The 17,373-nt window shown below is 47.5% G+C and overlaps 1 protein-coding gene across 1 annotated transcript in view; it reads right to left on the bottom strand.

Moving 5' to 3' along the window:
* LOC119172178 (dopamine D2-like receptor) overlaps nucleotides 1-17,373 on the bottom strand; it is a 217,062-nt gene that overhangs the window by 55,981 nt on the left and 143,708 nt on the right. The window lies entirely within an intron of this gene.

The raw sequence follows: 17,373 nt of genomic DNA, 5'->3' as shown, positions 1-17,373 counted from the left end.
TCTGCAATGTTGTTATTGCAAATTTAATTTCATCTCTGGGTATGGGCCCATTTACAGTAAGCCTATCATCATCTTGTAACTGCGGCACATTGGAAATGAAGTGGTCAGATTATTTCTTAAATTTATCCTGAAGCTCAGCCATGGTGAACAAACTTTTTGTAATAATCTTCAAATGCAGCTCTTATTTCACATATGTCTGTGCAAAGAGAACTCCGCGACTCCATTTGGACTATCTGTTTAGAAAGTACATATCTCTTTTCATCCCCGAGGAATTTCTTAGTGGGTTCCTCTTCAGTCAAATGGGTAACATGGGAACGAATCTTTGCTCATCTGTATAAATCCGCATCGTGTTTTTGTATCAGTGATCAAATCATATTTATCTCGTCTCTATATAATCCCAGCTGTTGACTTTCAAAAGTATGAAGCATATGAAGTAAATCGTAAAGATGGCGTTTTTCTGTATTTTTGTGCAATTTCATAAGAAATACTAATCGCCTGATACTTAACTCTTTCTTTGAACCTTTCCCATTGAGCATAAATTGGCAGCTGTCGACACTGTGTTACCTCTTGCACCGATTTCCTACTATTTTAACAAAAGAATCTTCGCGCAACAACTGTACGTTAAACTTCCATAGGTCCCAGTTTAGAGGGGTTTTATGAAAATTTTCAGCACCTCAAGAAACGGTGACCTAGCAATGGTCTGTAAAAAATATGGGCTTTACAGTATAATTATGAATGTGACACCATAGGCTTAGAGATACATACACAAGGTCAAGCCGAGTGTGAGAGAGGCCTTGAAAGAGTGAGAACGTCACCGGGGACACTCACCGGGGAAGGTGCATGCGCACCCATATCTATTAAATTGTGGTCATTCAATAATTTCTGCAGTAAAGTAATACTTGCGTCATAACGATTTGTTATACATAATTTCTCGCATCACAAATACAATTGAAGTCTTCAAAACTATGAAAGTTCTGTCAGTGTTTAGCAGCGAAGGTAAAGAGAGGAAAAACGCATTCCTGTCATTCACTTTGGAGGGAGGATAGACACAGATAAACCTCCAATTATGCGAATCAATAGAAAAGCCACAACAAATGAGGCGTCCTTCCGCATCAACATGTAGTAACGTCAAAGTATGATTGAAGTGCTTTCTAACTAATAAAAAGCATCCAGCGGATGCACCACGTGCTGGACAGATGTATAAATTGTAACCTATGAAAACTTCCAGTGCCGGATCGGTGTCACGAGCAGCCGAAATCTTAGGCTCTTCCAACGCAGCTATATCAATGTTGTACTGCTCAAGGACGTGGCGCAACTGCCACTGACGCCTTACATTTCTCAAGCCATGTACGTTGAGTGTCGCTACACACATGGGAAACGTTAGCGCGGTAGCCATTTTTCTATCTTAAAACTTTTGTAGATCACCTTTGGCTACAGGGTAACCTTTTGCTTTACCTTTTTGTACTTTTTATGAGCACTTTCCTGAGGACGCTGGCATAGGCGGCGCGTCCCTCGGTCCCCAAAAAAAGGCGACACGTGGACCACATGAAGGCACTTGCTCTGTCGTCTCTGGCGCACTCGTTGTTGCTTAATCGGTGACCGGTACCTGATGCTTGCTTGTCTGGCCGCTATCCATTGCTTCTTGTTCCTCGTTGTCAGGAGGCTTGTCTTTAGGGTCTTCCAGGTGGTGTTCTCCTGCAGCATGGCATTCATTTATGCTTTCATTGGCGTCGTTAGCGATGTTATTTTGCGTGCTGAGGGTCTCCATAGGCAAGTGTTCAGCTTCCTTTAAACCATATTGTGCTCCTCCCGCTGCTTTTTCTGTCGCATCAACTACCTCAGTGGCGTCCATAAGATGATCCAGATGTTGCTCTTCTGTGCTTAGGCCAAAATGGAGTTTGTTGGCATAAGTCGACACGCAGGCATCCGACGAGTGACCAAACTGATGGCAATGCAAGCACCTCGGCGTTGTGCACTGTCGACGGACATGCCCCACTGGCTTGCAACAAGGACACAGTGGAAGCCTACCGGGAACAGGTACGAGGCACTGGTGGCCAAAGATTGACATAGGTGTGGCATTGAGCTCACAGTGATAGTGTCCTTCAGCTCTAAGGCAATGTAGTACCTACTTGATGTCATCCATTGTTGCATTCCTGCACATCTCAATGCCTTTCCCAGCAAAATTCACAACGCCGTAAGCTTGGAACGCCTCTTCAACTCGTCGCGATTTAAGATGAGGGGAAAACTAAAGAAGTTTCAGCCCAATATTCTTGGTCTCTGGATCTAGCACCATGCACTTCAGCCCTTTTACACGGAGCTCACCACAAGTGACGAGCTTCTGTTTCGCCATGCTGCCGGCAGACGTAACCATTCATACATGGCTCATTTGATAGTGGCCAACTCCTATAATGTCCGCTGCGCTCACCACTTCAAGCTGCGCGTCACAGAAGTCTGGGACACGGTACGGCCTACGGCCTACCACTCAAGTCGGCATGAAGGAAGACGGAATTCAAAACGTTGTTACCAGTTGGAAGACGTGGCAGGATGACTTCATAGCTTGAGTCTTCATGAAACTGAGTCGATGATCCTGGGCCATTGGCCGATACGCTGTTCCCAGCAGAGAGCATTTTCGAACACAGCTGATCAGTACGGCTTCTTTTTCTTCGCTCAATGTTCAAACGACAAGCTACTTAGGACTTTATATCTACCACTTACCGCTGTTGGGGGGGGGGGACTATTGTGTTTTCAGCATTATCAGCAAGATGGCGCAATGAAGACGCGGCGGCTCTCATCTCTCACGTGTACTTTGGTCCGTGGAGCGGAGGGTAGTGGATAATCTCTCGCGGCCCCTTATCTCCCGGTGGGGAGGATCATACGTCTTGGCTGGCGTTGGACTTAACTGGAATGATTCTGTTGTAGCTATGGGGCGCAAAAAGGTGACTGCATTCATTGCACAGCCTTCGTTTCCGAAAAAGGGCACGCTTTTCAGACACAGCAAAGTAACAACTGAGACGCTTATTCGCGTTCATCTGTAGATGTGAGCACGTTTCGTGCGTCATTTGTGCTTTTTATTAGTGTGATCTCTCATTGTGAAGGCTTACTTTCAGTGTGACCATGAGTAAGTGCATGGACACGTCGCGGCATCTCGCGGCAGCCCCAGAAATCATGCATTTCATGATTCTCAAGTCATCCAATGGCTGTGTACTTTGTGCTGATGACATGGTCATTTGGATTTGTAGCATCATCTGTTGAAAGAGCGAGTGATTTTAATTGACACTAAAGATTGAGTGATTGATTTATTGATATGTGGGGTTTTGCATCGCCATATGAAAATCACCATATGATTATGAGAGATGCCGTAGTGGAAGGCTCCGGAAATTTCGGCCACCTGGGGTTCTTTAACATCTACCCAAATATGATCACATGGGCCTACAGAAATTTTGCCTCCATCGAAAATGCAGCCACCACCACCGAGATTCGATTCCGCAACCTGCGGGTCAGCAACCGCGTACTTTAGCCACTGGACCATTGCCGCGGGGCGACCTTAAAGATTAGTTTGAAATTCCAGGCCTCATTCTGTAGCCCAATGCACGAGCCTCGCCTACCACCTTAGCAGCCTTCTTAGAGCACCCTGAAAAAATTGCTGCAGGGCCCCTTCAGGAAGCCGCCCTGCCATCGGTTCGAGCATCGCGTCAGTGTCATACTGCTTCTCGTGACTTGCTTTAGCGGGCGTCACGCATGTTCCTCGTTTAATACACATAGGTAGAGCAGCTTGCAGGTTTACATCACCGCTTGCTTGCCCCTGAGTGCCTAAGTCACCGATCAACTGATTCGTTTATCCGAGCTAGCGAAGCGGCAGCCAAGCGCCACTGCCAGGACAGCGGGCCAGGAGTTAGACGCTTCGCGTTCTGTCTGTATTATTTCTTATCTTTCTTGGATTCTCTCCACTTGTCTTCTTTCTGGTTTTTTCGTAATTCTCTTTATTTCTCGCTTTTTTCTTTCTTTCTATGGTATGCTTTGTTTTAGTCTCTGGCCCACAAAGGAGATTCGTCGGCAAGCTTTTGTTGCTCGTGGCCTGTCCACCGACGGCTGCTGGCTTGTACACCAGTGTTGCCAGTGTACTCTTTTCAGGTCGCTGCTCATGCTTGCTGCCCTGGTTGCCTCTCCGGTGATTCCAACAATGCTCACTAGATCGCACGCCGCCATTCGCAACATCGGTTTTCGATGGCCCGCGCACTCGCCTTCTCGCAAATATGTCCACTTCGCGTTGCTTTGTGAGTATGGCAGCATGTGACGAATTTTAGATGCGGAAGCATCTTATACTCGCGCCTTGTAGTGTGCCGTCCGCGCCGTCCGCGCCGTCCGCACCGCCTTAGTTGAGCTAATTCATTACGTCTGATACAATAATCACTCGTTCTCTGCTACTGCAATATTCACGCGTTCATCAAGTATAAGGTCATTTGTTGCACTTCAAAAGCATACATGTGTCCGAGTTAAAACGGTCAAAGTTTCACATTAAATGCACCAGGAAGGTAAAGTATTGGTACGGAAACCAGTAACACAAACATGAGCTTGTACGGTAAAGTTAGCTATTTAAAACCTACGCGAGCGTCGGTGCACACTGAACCATGCCTGTGTATTCAGGCATGTGTCTAACTCTGTTACCAGCCACTAAACTGTTTTAGCGGGACGGCTCAGTGCTCTCCCATAGTTGAGTACGAAGTACTCAAAATCGTTCAACATATTAGATGCGGAAGCATCTTATACTCGCGCCTTGTAGTGCGCCGTCCGCGCCGTCCGCACCGCTTCTCGAACATTCGACAGCTGACGCGCGCGCATGCGCCGTCGCGCCGTCGCCCACCATCTGTGCCGCGCGCGCTTCTCCTTCGAGAACATTCGCCAGCTGACAGCGCATGCGCCGTCGCGCCGTCGCCATCTGTGCCGCGCGCGCGCTTCTCCTTCGAGAACATTCGACAGCTGACAGCGCATGCACCGTCGCGCTGTATATATACTCAAGGTCGGCGCTCGCTCGCTCAGTTGCCGCTCGTCCGTTGGTTCGTCGCAATAAATAAAACACCGCCCTTTCGCATACGTGCCGTACGTGTTCACTCATTTAACACCCCATTTCACAACCACGTTAACCAATTTAGCCATCGACCCAAGTAAGTCGCAATTTAACACCCGTTAACCAATTACATGCTTCCGCATCCTCCTCAGTGTTCCCCCGAGGGAAGCTGCGGGCAATTTTTTTACAATAAGTGTACCGATATACCCTAAGCCTCTCCCCTGTCTGCTTTCAGCCTCGTTGGAAAAAGAACCTCTGGAGAAAGAACCTCTCAACCCAGTTGGAGAATTTATGAGCGTCAGTAGGCATTTGACTCACGGTAGCGGCCAGAATGGCCTAAAAGGGCAGGTGGGCAACGCGCCAATTGGCGGGGTCAACACTGTATAGTGCCGGCCTCAAAACGTGCTCAACATTGCTGCTTTCGTCGTATACATCATGCGCGGGCTCGTTTACAAAGCTTCCCACAGAAATGGTTCTGCCAAGAAACGCCCCATTCACCCCCGAGTAAGCTCCTCTAACAACATTCACTTCGCGAATATGGCGGGGATTTTTTTTCCTCCTCGTCAGTCATACTGATTTCCTTTTCCAACCCTCTTGCAATTATACACTATTCAAGACTATGTCATCCTCTCCTAGCGTGCCTAGTTATCCAGGTCGTTACCACGCTCGCCTTCGGGTCGTAAGTATGCAGGCTCGAATCTCGCCTCGCAAAGAAATGTTTCACGCAAACGTTTCTCTTTCTCTATGCTTATTTCATTTCTCTATCTGAGCTCGTTATCTCGCCTATCAGAGATGTTGCATCAAGCGTCGGAGAACTCGGTGCGCGTGTCCTGGGAGCAAAGCAGAAGTCTAGAACATCGGGACGATGAAGAAGAGAACGAACAGAGCACGTTCTCGGTTCATGATGGTCATTTCTGTTCTCGGATCAGGGACTAACGGTGGTATAACAGCTCCGGCATCAAACGTTACGAAGGTATGAAACCTATCCGTGGATATGCTAGTGGCCGCCGGCCAGAAATGGGGATGAAACTTGTTTTCTGTCAAACTTAGGGCGCCTTCTGTATGCAGTTTTCTCGCATTACTGTCTCGCCGACAAACAACCCAGAATAAAGCGCTAAGTCTCTGAAACCGAAATCGTCACATCTTAGGCTATGAGAAGCCTGTCTGTTGATTCTCTTTGTCAGGAGACGTCATGCTAATAGAGAAAAAACGAAAGAGAGAGATACAGTCATTAAAAATAGACTTTGTGGATGTATGTTGATGCGGCCCTTACCATTTACACCGCTAGTGCTGAGCTCGTCACGGGTTTCCAACAGCACCATTGCGCAGTCATCTCACAGCAAAACCGCGCAGTAGCGTCACCATCTGGCTGATACCACTTTCATACTGCCCTTTCATCTGCGTGTTCAAGCTGCAATCGCTGGCTCGTTAGACACACTCGGTTTCCTGCGCAATTAACGCACATTCCGGCCTACACGTGGACATGAACACCAGAAGGCGCACTCAACTTTGTCTTGCTGCCATTCTTAAGAAAGCCGGAAGTCAGATCGCAGTGGAAGCGCTTGCGACCGACTTTCTGTTCTTGCCAAGTTACACTAAAGTTAAAAGGCTTTGGTTATTCTTTGTTTTTCTTCGTACTGTTGGGTTCGTGCTTTCTTATGCTAGCGTATAGCTCTCCGCGCGGCACGTTTTTGTGCGCTAGTCCTAAGAAGATAACTTTTCTCGCTGCCTCTGGCTTTAGTAAAGAGCGAAAATGCGAGTTTCTAGCAGTAGAGTACGAGAGGGCGGAACTTGGATGTGGCCGAAGCGATGCTGCCGGAAGCGTTTAGTATCTGTGCCTGCTCCTAACGACTGTTGCTCACTCTCTGCGATCATGGCTGGAAACGAGCCCTCTTTCTTCCGATATCTGCGTCGCGTGGCACGCGTTCACTTTGCTAACATCGCCAGCACCAATTCGGTGTCGTGGCGGCTTTGCGCAGAGCGCTGATAGCGGAATCAATGCCGCGCCGGCTCGTAGACAATGGAGACGGCATGAGAACGTGACGGAAAAAGTTGTTGGAACAGGCACATGGGAAAGGCTCTAGGATATTCTTGTTAGCTTCGTCTGTCTGGGCGTAATATCGATTTTCAAACGGAGCGTCCTAAAATATCGAGCGAAAGCGCTGAGCGTGAAGTTGAAGCCAAATAAAAAGGGAACAAAAAAAAGAGAGAAACGATTGTTATCAGAGAACTTAGATGGCAAGTTTTTGTTTAATGCGAAAGTGGAGAGGCTTGTTGTCCAATTTTTTACAGTGTAATAAACAACAAGGGTAATGTAGAAAGAGGCCAATAACGCCATCACCACTATCCAATTTAAGGCTTGTTGAGATAAGCTGTGCTGCTTAGGCGGCTGGCGCTGTGTCATAAGGATGGACTTTTTTTAGGAGGTGTAAGGTTCTTAACAAGTTACAGCCAACAGATATAGAGGTTAGAACATGAGTACAGATCTGACAGTTAGGAGACCCAAGGACTTGATTTTTTATCTAGTATTTTTCATTTTAACCAATCAGTTGCTATACAGTGCGCGGTTCGATCATTAAGACTAAATACTATGAATTTTTCTACGTATTTTTACATTCTAGAAACTCATTTGCTAGGCGAATGAGTTTTAAGCTTATATATGAGAGGGAAAGAGAATTGTTAACGTCCATCAGCTCAGGAAATCAGATATACTGATATTTCTTCCGGGAAGTGGTTAAGAATGAGCAATGCATACTGAATATATGCGTACTATATAGTACTACATTAAGGCAAGACAATCGCAAAGAACAAAGCTGAGAATGTATGTGCATATGAAAGTAAGAATGTTAGTACTGAATGTCCTGCGATGTTACTTATTTCAACGCATGGTGCGCATAAAAGCTGCGCCCGATGAAGTGAACCACTATCGTAGCCGAAATTTCAAGGTGTCTAACTGTAACCAGGTCATGCAACTCTCCTGCACGTTGTAAATGGAAGGAAACAAACAAACAAGAAGACTGTGAATCGAATTGAATTAAACACAACTTTATCGGATCCTGCAGAACCAGGCTCAGTCCCACGTCGTGACCAGCAAGACTAGCCTATACCGGCCACCTCGCGAGCCTGCTGGACAGGAACGATTCCCTCCTCCCCCCATTTCTTTTGATATTAGGTATTTTTGCAGTTTAGTCGCTGTCACTCATTTTGACTTCCGAATCAATCACAGTGTGAAAAACTCGACCTCAAGAGACCCGTTACACAGAAATACCTTTCTAGAGGCTCTATAAAGCAAAAATTATAGTTTCCTACTAAAATCATGCAAGGAATTTTGATGATGGCCGTCGTGCGTAGACTATATAGACTATTTTGATGTGCCTATGGTTCCACCACGTCTGGCGGGTTAAGCTCCACAACTTCGTGACAGTGACATTGCCAACTCTACGAGTCATTTAAATTTATTGACGCGAATTTCGTGACATCGGGTTTTTCTAAACGCAAAAGGGCAATAACACTCTGCTTTGAAGCGACACTAGTGTGAACTGTCGCATTGGTAGAACAGTGTTTTGTCAAATATGGCCAGTGTGTAAAATTTGAGCACTTTTGAAACCAAAAGGACAGCATTCAGGCAAAATAGAGTGATAAAAATTGTTATATTGTGCTGCGTGGACAAAGTTGAGATCAGTTCTTGTAGATGCAGCACTAAAGTCTTCTAAATTTTGTATGAAATACTAAGAAAGTCTGACCCCAGCACCTCTGTGTGGCTGCGAAAGAAGGCTAGTAGCCTTCAGGCGGCTCACAGAGCGAAGAGAGTCGGCTAAGAAGTCTGACAATCATAACCTGTATCAGTCTGTTTTGTCCACTGTTGTGTACTCCCGAACAGAGCCTCTGTGAGTGAATGGAACTACAGAGTGTAAGCCTAGTTGATCAAGATGCATGGTAAAGTGGGCTAGATGTGCAAAAATTACCCCCACCCACACACACACACACATAGAAAAAGTGGCTGAGACCTCACAAACGCCGCATGCGAGTACCTTATATATTCATTATAGCTGAGCAGTTTCATTAACTAAATGGGAGCAGCATATTTTGGAGCGCAGTGTGTCAACTGCCTTTCTTACCAGTGATACGAGCACTGCGAAACAAGAAAAATAGAGAGGGGTAGAAGCAGTGCAATTAAGGTGGCATGAGAACGACTCTTTACATGTGAGCCATGTATTAACGATTGCAGCGATTGAGGCAGAAAGATGGGGAGTTGGTACGGTACATAATTTTAGCGTCCCACCGTTATTCTGCGCAGGGTAGCATGACGGTTATACCACACTTGTTAAAATCCCTGCCTTTCCTCTCTCATGTGTTCTTCTTCCTTCCTTCCTTTAGAGCAGAGCCCTAAGCAGAAAAAGATATTTAGTTAGAAGGAACACAGGACGAGAGCTGTCTAGCAATATACTTCAGCCGATTGACAACGCTAGCCTTTCGTTCTTTCCTTCCAAACGTCTTCCACCTCGTTGCGCACCGGTTCAAAAGTATGAACAAATGCATTCGAAAGGCTTGCGAGAGATTGACGCAGAGTTGCTTGGAGCATTTTTTTCATTAGGACACTGCGCGTGAAGGCGTGAAAGTGACAGACGGAGAAACGGAAATGAAATGCGAAAGAACCATGTTGTTCAGGTATACTGTTAACACAACATTTTGGTTTGAGCAACACATATGTGTGTATCTTCCCCTCTGGGACTGTACGCTGAGTGCGTCAAGATTACGTACGCGAAAAAAATAAAACAGAGAAAATGTATGCACTAGGTATATGTAGGTATCTCAGGGACGATACCCGTGAAGTAATCCCCAAAGCTATATACAACTGCTCGCTGGGGACTAAAGCACAGAGAAGGTTGCTGTATGAGTTTTGAGGGAGTGATGCTTTTTGAGTTCTGTGGAGAGAAGCTCTGGTCTGGTCTACTTGTTGGATTGATGTTGAACCTTGGTTCACGTTACACGCGTCGCCCTTAACGTGCCATAATTTCGCAAGTTAGTGCACACTGCTATAGTTTCAACGCGCTCGCTTTCCGGAAGCAACCGAGGAGGCTTATAAACTGTTGGCGGGGCTCAGGATTGATGTGTTTACGAGTGGCGCAGCCTCTTCAAGTACAGCGTTCCTTCCGCAAGTTCCCACTTTCTACTCTTTTAGGATGCCAGTGAGAAAGCATAGTATGACAACGTAATTTCTCCGCAAAAATGAAATAAATGAAGTGCGTGAACCGGCTAATCAACACTTCAATGCGAACTGGATAAAATATGTCAGCCCACGGAAGCATTGCATGGACATTCACCGCTACTTCACTCTTGCTAATGGTCCAAGAAATAAAAAAAGCTGATAAAAGAAGTGCGCCAGTAAGACTAGAACATAAAATTTTCACGTTGGTGAGAACAGTTCTGCAGGTAAGGTAAAGACTTGTTTGCAGGAGTTAATGGTGATGGGCATCAGCAATATTTTGTAACGAAGAACTACTATTGAAGCACAGGAAAAAAAAACAAAGAATAGAATGATGACCCTGAAGGATGGCATGCAGAGCAGGATAAATCTGATGAAGTAAAAAAAATTGAAACTTCAGAAGACAGGAACGTTTGAAAAATACAATAAGTAACAAGGTGTTACTATAGTACGAAGTGTTTGCAACCGCGCATTATGCAGAGAAGGAACAGTGAGCATCGACAGTTTTCAAGAAAGAAGCAAAGTGTCAGTTCAGCTGCTTTCGTGGGCAGCCTTGAATTTGGATTGATTGATATGTGGGGTTTAACGTCCCAAAACCACTATATGATTATGAGAGACGCCGTAGTGGAGGGCTCCGGAAATTTAGACCACCTAGGTTCTTTAACGTGCACCCAAATCTGAGCACACGGGCCTACAACATTTCCGCCTCCATCGGAAATGCAGCCGCCGCAGCCGGGATTCGAACCCGCGCCCTGCGGGTCAGCAGCCGAGTACCTTAGCCACTAGACCACCGCGGCGGGGCGTTGAATTTGGATTCCTGACTTGTTCTAAAGCATGAGATTTGCCTTCCGGCATTGCATATGGTATTCAATTTTCAGTGAATGAGATGGATTTCACAAGTGGTCACCAAGAGAGCTATTTACTTGTCTCCGGTGGTTAATATACCATGAATAGATGTATTTTTTTTTCCGGACACTCTACATGAAGCAGACGTGTATGGGGAAGACGGTTCTTTTGTACCTCGTGGTGGTGTTGCGGTTACGGTGCTCGGCTGCAGTCTCGAAGGTCGTGGGTTCGATCCCGGCTGTGATAGTCGATGGAAGAGGAATGACAGAGGTGCGTACATTGTGCGATGTAAGTGGGCCTTAAAGAGTACCAGATGGCGAAAATTTCCGCAGCCCTTCACTAAGATAGCATTCATAACCATATTGCCACGTTCCATTTCCCAAGTTTTTGTTATCGTCCCAAAACACCACACGATTCTCAGCGCAAACCGCGCCTGCAGTTTTCTAGAAGGTTCCGGACTGTAGTAGATCATTTCGATAAGATCACGCCCACTGTGCGAACGGTACAGATTGTTCTGGAACCTACACCACCGCCAGCGATAACGCTAGAACATTCGACGGCAAGAGTATAAATGCCGACGCGCTTCGCCGCTTGTCAGTAGTTGTTGATCGAAGGCCGACGCTCCGTTCGCCGCTATCAGTCCGAGACTGCTATCTGTGCGAGACTGCTGCTGTAGTTGGACTTTCCGTTTACCGGGCACAGCTTCGCCCAAATAAACAGTTAAACCCCAACACGAAGTCTCCTGTCTTCGGCCACGTCACGACCCCGTGACATCTGGTGGAGGTGCTGCTTCGTTCATGTACCGGACGCCCCCGTCAAGCCGTGAACCCAGCCCACGTCGCGGAGAAGACACCGACGCCAACCAGGAGCAGCGAACAAGCCGCCGACAGCAAGGGCTACCACCGCAGTACGGGCTTCTAGAAGACAAGGCGCGGAAGACCAAGACCATGACTGCGACTGCAGCGACTATGACAACCGCCGCATCCCAGCCCACGATGGTGATGCATCAACCCAGAGAACCACCAATTTTCCATGGGTCATCGTTCGAAGACCCGGAGACCTGGCTGGAAACATACGACCGTGTGGCCGCCCTCAACCACTGGGACAACGAAGAAAAGCTCCGTCGTGTGTACTTCTACCTGGAAGACACCGCAAGGACCTGGCTAGAGAATCATGAGTCCACGCTCCGAACGTGGGATGTCTTCTGCGGCGCATTTCTGCAAACGTTCGCGAGCGTAGCTCGCAAAGAAAGAGCCGCTGCTCAACTAGAGACCCGGGTTCAGCTTCCAAATGAGAAGGTTGGAATTTTCACAGAGGAGATGACCCGCCTATTTCGTCACGCTGACCCAGACATGCCTGAGGAGAATAAAGTTCGTTTCCTCATGCGAGGGGTCAAACAGGAGCTCTTCGCGGGACTAATGAGAAATCCACCGAATACCGTCCAAGAATTTGTATCCGAGGCGACCACCATCGAAAAAACCCTTGACTTGCGCACCAGACAGTATAATCGTCGCCTGATTCCAGAATGCGCTGCTGCTCAAACCAGTGACTCTGAAAACCTGCGTGAAACGATCCGAGCGATCGTGCGGGAAGAGCTGCGCAAACTGTTGCCTTCGGCGCACCCTCAAGTGGATTCGATCGCCGACATTGTGCGAGAAGAAGTTCGGCAATCGCTTCAAGTTCCCCACGCACCGCTGCCCGAGCCGGAAGCTATGAGCTACGCCGCTGCACTGCGCCACAACGCTCCTCCCCGTCCACGCCAAAACGCCGCCCCATCGCACTTCTGTCGACAGACGCCACCGCCGCCACCACCCCCACCGACGTCATACCGTTCGCCAGCGGCCCAGCGCAGTGCACCGAGGAAGACTGACGTCTGGCGCACCCCTGACCATCGCCCGCTCTGCTACCACTGCGGCGAGGCCGGACACACATACCGCCGTTGCCAGTACCGACAGATGGGACTGCGTGGCTTTGCCGTCAATGCACCGCGTCCACAGCCAGGAGAACGACCACGTGACATCGCCGACTACCTGACAGGAACTCGGTGGACACCACGAATCCCTTCGCGTTCCCCGTCGCCCAGCCGCCGCACGTCACCGCACCACCGGCAGTACTCTGGCCCAACGCGGGGCCGGTCTCCTAGCCCGTATCCGGGAAACTAAGGGCAGCAACCGGTGGAGGTGCGGTTGCTGTGCGACGAACTACCGAAGATCCTCCGACGACGACGACGCCGCGACGGAGCTTTCCGAACACAACGCCAAACAGGCAAAGCCCTGACGGTGAAAGTTCACTTACCGAAGGTGGCCTGACGACGCAACATGGAAGCAGCGGAACAAGCCGACGCAGCCGTGACCCGACGCCACGCCCTAACTGTAATGCGAGACGGCGAACTAGCGACCTCGACGTTCTTATCGACGGCCACAGTGTGACCGCTCTCGTCGATACTGGAGCCGACTATTCTGTCATCAGTGGGTCGTTCGCCGCGAAGTTTAAGAAAGTTAGGACAGCTTGGAAAGGCCCTGAAATCCGCACAGCCGGAGGTCATCTCGTAACGCCTGCAGGAATCTGCACAGCGAGAGTCACCATTAACGGCCGTATTTATCCTACAGACTTCGTAGTCCTACAGGGTTGCTCGAGAGATGTCATCCTTGGCATGGACTTCTTATGCCTCCATCGGGACGTTGCCTTTTTTCAGAGGGGGGCAATGCCACGTTCCATTTCCCAAGTTTTTGTTATCGTCCCAAAACACCACACGATTCTCAGCGCAAACCGCGCCTGCAGTTTTCTAGAAGGTTCCGGACTGTAGTAGATCATTTCGATAACATCACGCCCACTGTGCGAACGGTACAGATTGTTCTGGAACCTACACCACCGCCAGCGATAACGCTAGAACATTCGACGGCAAGAGTATAAATGCCGACGCGCTTCGCCGCTTGTCAGTAGTTGTTGATCGAAGGCCGACGCTCCGTTCGCCGCTATCAGTCCGAGACTGCTATCTGTGCGAGACTGCTGCTGTAGTTGGACTTTCCGTTTACCGGGCACAGCTTCGCCCAAATAAACAGTTAAACCCCAACACGAAGTCTCCTGTCTTCGGCCACGTCACGACCCCGTGACAATATCATGGTATCGAAACACCATGACACATGCATTATTATTATTATTATTATTATTATTATTATTATTATTATTATTATTATTATTAATAATTGGATCGGGTCTCGTATTTCCCGGTTGCTGAGTTTCATAGCCCGTGAGTGGGTGTGTTACGAGATCGGGTAATATGCTATAATATGCTGCTTCTTTCACGCCTATTCTGACTTAAGATGACTTTCAGTTCGTTTAGCATTGAGAGTCACTTACTCAGCTCGTACGAAAAGTTACATTTTTTATGCTTTGCTTCCTACTTGTATTGTTTGTTATGTTTAGGCAGCCACAAAACAGAAAACTCAAAGCTAGTTCATATGTCACGTGCTAAGGTCATGTCTTTATCGGGACGCACGTGACGCTATGATAACTGCACTGGAAGTTGAAACCAGGTTGAAGCAGGAAAGATGCTCGACCACCCTAAACATCATAGGCGTGCTCACGAAGAGGGCACTGGGAGCGCCCTCCTCCCACCTTCATTTTCATCTAAGGGGGGAAGGCTGCAAAATCCTAAACATGTCCCATCTTTGCTGAAAGAACAGAGTTATGAGTCTAGTGACCACACAGCTTTCTGACAGCAATGTCCCCGATGACCGACAACTCCTGATGTTGCATTATAAGAACAATAGACTTTCTACTACTGCTTCCGGAAAACCAAAGAGCTAATTGATTTGATTGATATGTGGGGTTTAACGTCCCAAAGCCAACATATGATTATGAGAAACGCCGCTGTGGAGGGCTCCAGAAATTTCGACCTCCCGGGATTCTTTAACGTGCACCCAAATCTGAGCACACGGGCCTACAACGGCGGCTGCCTCCATCGGAAATGCAGCCGCCGCAGCCGGTATTCGAAACCGCAACCTGCGGGTCAGCAGCCGAGTGCCTTGGCCACTAGACCACCGCGGCGGGGCAAGCCAAAGAGCTAAGAAAGGACGTTGTAAGAAAAATGTCGGTGCCTCATTTTCCTGTTTTTAAACCATTCTTGAGCGTTACGTCTTTCAGACTCGACAAATGCGGGGAGCTTGGATGAATCTTGCCCTCCCTGATAGGGAACCCTGCAACTCTGTGCACGCCTATGCCACGCATCTACGAGCACGGCGGGCTTCGAAGGAGGACGCTAGCCTGCCGTACAACAAGGTCCAGAATCTTGTTTCAATAAAGTTAGTCAGCGCAGCGTGCCACACACACACACAAAAAATAGAGCAGGAATACGAAAAAGTGTGACCGTTGCCCCGGATTTAGTGATCGAAAAACAAGTGCTTAGTTGGGTCGACTTTTACCTGTAAAACAGCCCCCTTTCATTGTATAGTTTCAATTTTCCTTTTCGGCTCTCGCCCACAAGCTTGTCCAGAAACCGGAGGTTGTAGTGGGCGGCTGATTTTCGAACAATGACCCTAAGTCCCCTGATTCTGCATGAACAGCGGTATCTGCTTTTACAATGAGTATAAAAGATAACACAATGGTATGCAACAGGAAACCACAAGGTTCGCGTGCTCGAGAAATCCTTCTCGAAGGAGGCGACGTGTGCGTTGAGCGTTGACACACCAGTGGTGTTAAATATGAGCTATAGCTTGTAGTAACAACAGCCCTGTTAATAATACACGACCATGACCATTATTTTTAGTCCACAGTTTTCCTTGGACTGGTCTAGCGTCAATTTTGCGTCTGTAGATCTGTGTACACGCTCTGTAGAATGCATGAGATGTTTCAAATACCCCAAAACGTCAGTGCTGGCGGTATGTTGACCGAATATTTTAATTTTTTCGCTATATGTCGTAAATAATGCAAATATTTATCATCGTGACATAAAAGCAATGTAATCTTCCTAAAAACGAACATGAAGGCTTCATTGCGACATATTACGATGAGAACATGCCGCTCCTTTTTTTTTTAAACAAGTTGGTGAAAGTAGACCGCCATCCGTTATCCTCAAAGATGTCCAATCAAAAAGAATAATGCTTTAATTCTTCCCGTAAGTGATTTTTTCTGGACAGGTATTCTTTTGCAGCTCAGAAAAGGTGGCTATATCTTCTAGAAGTGCTGCAAAGATCGCAATGTTTCTATGTCATCGGGGGGGGGGGAAGCTTTGCGTACCCAACTGAACCTAACATATATACACGTATGCTTCTTCTCGTTAGCTTTAGCCATTGCACAATTTGCATTAAAGTTCTACATCATTCCATTAACCTCGATACGCCTTTTACCCGTTTTTAGGAGGACCGGGCGTATACACGACACAAGTGTTCCGCTGAGCATCTTGTAACCCTTTTTTAGATAGAAGCATCTCTAATGTAGCTTAGCTGCTTGCTTGCTGAAACACAAAAGCACAAGAACATTCATAAAATATCCCGCCTGGGCCAATCTTGTATTTGGTTTGCACAGAACACGTGAAGCCCGAACTAGAAGATCGTTTACTCGATCACCGGGAGCCAAGCCACAGCTGCAATGACTGTTTTTTTTTTTTGGGGGGGGGGGCTTGAGAGTCTGTCTTCACCGAAGCTCGCCCGAGAGCATTGGCAGTCCAGGGATTTTATAGTGAATGAATAAAAAAGTGAACTGTTTACTTAAGCTAGCTGCAGCCATAAACCGGCTGTGTCCTGAGAGGTAGCACTGCCGTGTTGCTGACTTCAGTCTCCTTGCATGGAAAGATGAAAGGGGTGCTTCAAGCGCCGCTAGAAACTTTACTCGCCAAGCTGCTTGCAGCAGTAGCTCTGCTATTGGAGGTCTTTAGATGCTGTATAGGCTTCCAGACGTTCGAGAGGGGATGCGATGAAGGAGAGTGGTCTAGACAGCAACTGGGGACGGCGACTATTCTTTTTTCTCTGCGAGTTGCAGTGTCCCTTGAGAAAGAACGCGTCGCCCGCAAACGACCGAACCCTGAACAGGCCGTCACGACGAAAAAAAACATCCTATAGAAGCTTAGCATGTTTCCAAACATTGATCATTATAAGAAATCTGGAGCGAACATTCAACCATAAAGAAAACAAAATTAAGGGAAAGAACCGGATGGGGAAGTGGAAGTCGGGTGTGTGTAAATTAATAAGTAATAAATGAAAACTTAATAGCCGTTTCGAAAGGTTCTGCTGCAAATGACAGCTATAAACAAGTTATA

This window comes from Rhipicephalus microplus, chromosome 4 (genome assembly GCF_043290135.1).
Source record: "Rhipicephalus microplus isolate Deutch F79 chromosome 4, USDA_Rmic, whole genome shotgun sequence".
Taxonomy (NCBI): Eukaryota; Metazoa; Arthropoda; class Arachnida; order Ixodida; family Ixodidae; genus Rhipicephalus; species Rhipicephalus microplus.
Note: the sequence above shows the minus strand (reverse complement) of the source record. Positions and strands in the feature narration are given on the sequence as shown.